Here is a 3,610-nt window from a genome sequence, read left to right as displayed (position 1 = left end):
TGCTTCTTCCCTTCCTCGGGTGATATTCTCAAGAACAGTCCCTAGTGCTAATCTCAGAACAGTTCCTGCATGCTAATCTCAGAGGCTGCTTCCAAGGGAACTCAACCTGTGACACTAACATGTAATTCCTTTGGAATAGACTGAGACCCCAGAAGTCTCCCTGAGACCCAATGTGTTCACCACCTTCGGACTTTGTTCAAGATTCCACATAGAAACTAATAATAATCACAAATATTTACTGAGTAATTACATGTGCCACACAATGTACACAATGTTAACTAATTTAATCTTGACAACTTTATTTCACAGATGAGTAAACTGAGGCACAGAGAGATTAAGAAACTTGATCAAGATCACACAACTAGTATATACTGGTATCAGCATACAAACCCAGGCAGTTTCTGGTACAGGCAGCCCTTCTCCTAATCTCTTCCCTACACTATCCCCCGTGCAGTTGAGCTTGGTGAATGGTTGCTTTCCCATGTTGATAAGTGTCCAGTTCCAGTTACATACCCATGTTCTCTTTGTGAAACCAGATTACTGGAAGCAAATTATAACATGTTTCCTATGAATAAATCCCTCTTTCTTATTGTGTTCAATTTATGCTACCAACACTACTTTGTACTAATTAGAGACACTGACTAGAAGCTGGTGAAACAGACAGGCCTAGAACAAAACATCTGTTGGCCCTAAAGAAAGAGTAGTATCCAAGCAGATCATCAAGAGGCAAATTTGCAGAAACATTAAAACTATTCTTATGCTCGCTTTGGCAAAACATATACTAAAACTGGAATGACACAAAGAAGATTAGCATGGCGCCTGCGCAAGGATGAGTCTGTTAAAAAAAATTCTTAACCTTTTGATTGTAATAAGTAACAGGTAAAAGTGCATCATTTGTAAAACCCATGGCTAGAAGATACGGGTCACAGATAATACATTCTAAAGGTCAAGCAATCATGCAATTACCATGAGTTGTTTATTTCTTAAATTTCCTTCCTAGAAAAATACATATTTGACAGAGTTCAATAAAAAAGAAACTAGTATGTCAAAAACAAAATAGTAAAGCAAACCTGCTAGGAAACTCTAATTGGCTTCATCTTTCAGGGTCAGCTTCTTTTTGTGGCCAGGACAGGGTCCTAAACACATTCTTGATTGTGTTTCTTACTCATTTAATTAAATGACAAATAAAATAAGTTCTCTTTTACACGTGTTTTCTTTTTCAGCCTCTATAGTGTGAAATAAACATGAAGCTGTCAAACAGAATACTCTGAGACAGGCTAAACTAATTTGCCACTGATGATAGTCATTATAAACAATCCGAATGCTGTTCCACCTCACTGGGATTTAAATAATCTGTCAAAAAGCCCTATATTCTAAAATCTGCATACGAAATCAGGGAACATGAGGAAGAAATGAGAATAGTTAGTTAACTATCAACAGAAATATCCTCATTCCTGACACGAAAATAGAAGAATCACTTTGGGATTAATTTATTCAAGCCCTTCTCTCTCTCATTCAAATGCCACCCCATGCAAACAATTATTGTTAGTCTATTCCTTCCTCAGTATTAGGAATACTGCTCAGTGTTGTTAGAAAATTTGGTCTTTTCAGAGCCAGCTAGAGGCAAAATTATTAAACAAGATGAGCTTATCTTTCAATTAAAAAATTAGAGTACTCAGTGCTAATAAAGACCTGGTTAAATGTACGGTCTCAGAAATTCCTGGGGAGGATTTTTAATTCTCTTGAAAATAAAATTTTAATTATATTCTATTTCTGAGAATATATTCTAGTGTAATCATCCTAAAGATGGAAAAACTTTATACACAAAGATGTTCACTATGGTACTATTATTTATAACAAGAAAATATGGAAATAAAGCAACTATCCAGCAATACAGGAATGGTTAAATAAAATACGATACAGCTTATGCTATTCCCTGTGTGCTGCATCATATTTTATTCAGCTGTCTTAAATGTCAAGAGTTTTAATAACATTTGAAAATGCATATGTTATCAAGTGAAAAGTAGCAGGTTATGAAATTATATATGTAACATGTTCTCAATTATGTTAAAACATGCAAAAATATGGTAAAAGGCAAATAATAGTCAAGATAATTTTAAAGAAGTTAGAGGAGGAGCGGAATTTTACTGTTCTAGATATGGAGGCTTACTGTTGTTAAGTTGTAATTATTAAAATTGTGAGTATTAGGGCAGAAATAGACAGATCAATGGAAGAGAACAGACACTTGATTCGTTTTGTTTGATCTTATTATTATTATTATTTTGAGACAGAGTCTCACTCTGTCACCCAGGCTGCAGTGCAGTGACATGATTTCGGCTTGTTGCAGCCTCAAAGTCCCAGACTCAAGTGATCCTCAGCTCCCAAGTAGCTGGGACTACAGGTGCACACCACCACACCAGCTTATTTTTGTATTTTTTATAGAGACAGGGTTTCACCAAGTTGCTCAGGCTGGTCTTGAACTCCTAAGCTCAAGCAGTCTGCCCACCTCAGCCTCCCAAAGTGCTGGGATTAGAGTCGTGAGCCACTGCACCCAGCAACATAAATTATATATGATATAATTTATGTATACACATACAAACACACACATATACATATATACACGTATATATATACACACACACATGCATATATGCACACACTCACATATAAATAAAGGTGGCATTATAATCCAAATAAATAACTCTAAAACATGGATTCCAAATGGAAATATATATGTAATTTATATCCCTATTTTATATTGTATAAAAAAACTAAAATCCACATGGATTAAAATACTTAAGTATAAAAAAACTCTGAAACGTTTACAGGAAAATATAGTTGTATATCATTATGATGTAAGGGTAGGCAAAGATTTATTAAATGAGATACAAAAAGCCAAACCATAAGAAAAAAAGATTAATAATTTAATTACATAAAAATATAAAATCTCACATAACCCCCCCTTAAAAAAATAAATAAAGTGAAAAGACAAGCAACTGACTGGGAGAAGTTATATCAACAACTATTTGTATTATATATTCAGGAATACCTAAAGGATTTCTACAAATTAATAATATGAGAAACCTAAATTACACAAATAGAAAAAGAACAAAAGCTATTAATAGGAAATTTGTAGAAGAAAAAAACCCAAATCGTCAATAAACATATGAGAAGATGTTTAATCTCACTAGTAATCAAGGAAATGTGAATTAAAATTAGAGTATTTCACATATATTTCTTACATAAAAGAGTGACTCAAGATTAAAAAGTCTCTAACAATATCAGCAGAGATGTTAAGAGATGGACATTCTCAAACATAGTTAAGGTATTCTGGGAGAGAGCTTGAGAAAGACAGCATGACCAAGGCTCCACTTTGCTTTCCAGACAACCAGATTTGTAGCATACTGAGCTCTTGTTAGTGGTGAGAATTTGACTGGTGAAGAGGTTAGGGTATCTTTGGGTGTGAGAGCTCTTAGCCCTCCTTTAAATCTTGCCACACCATCAGCTGGCAACACAACCCCCAAGCAAAGCAGAGCTTCCTCTGCCTGCTTCTATGCTGGAACTAGTTCTTCTCTCCCAGCCCTTCTGACCACAGTCCCATTGTCCCAGT

General features: G+C 35.0%; 1 non-coding gene across 1 annotated transcript; it reads left to right on the top strand.

The window, feature by feature from the left end:
* The first annotated feature begins 759 nt into the window (after positions 1-759).
* LOC123573732 (U6 spliceosomal RNA) lies at positions 760-864 on the top strand. Its single transcript, XR_006698470.1, has one exon. It is a non-coding gene; the product is annotated as a U6 spliceosomal RNA (small nuclear RNA).
* The last annotated feature ends 2,746 nt before the right edge of the window (positions 865-3,610 follow it).

The sequence above is a fragment of the Macaca fascicularis genome, chromosome 5, assembly GCF_037993035.2.
Source record: "Macaca fascicularis isolate 582-1 chromosome 5, T2T-MFA8v1.1".
In the NCBI taxonomy this organism is placed as follows: domain Eukaryota; kingdom Metazoa; phylum Chordata; class Mammalia; order Primates; family Cercopithecidae; genus Macaca; species Macaca fascicularis.
This window is presented reverse-complemented; position numbering and strand designations above follow the sequence as displayed.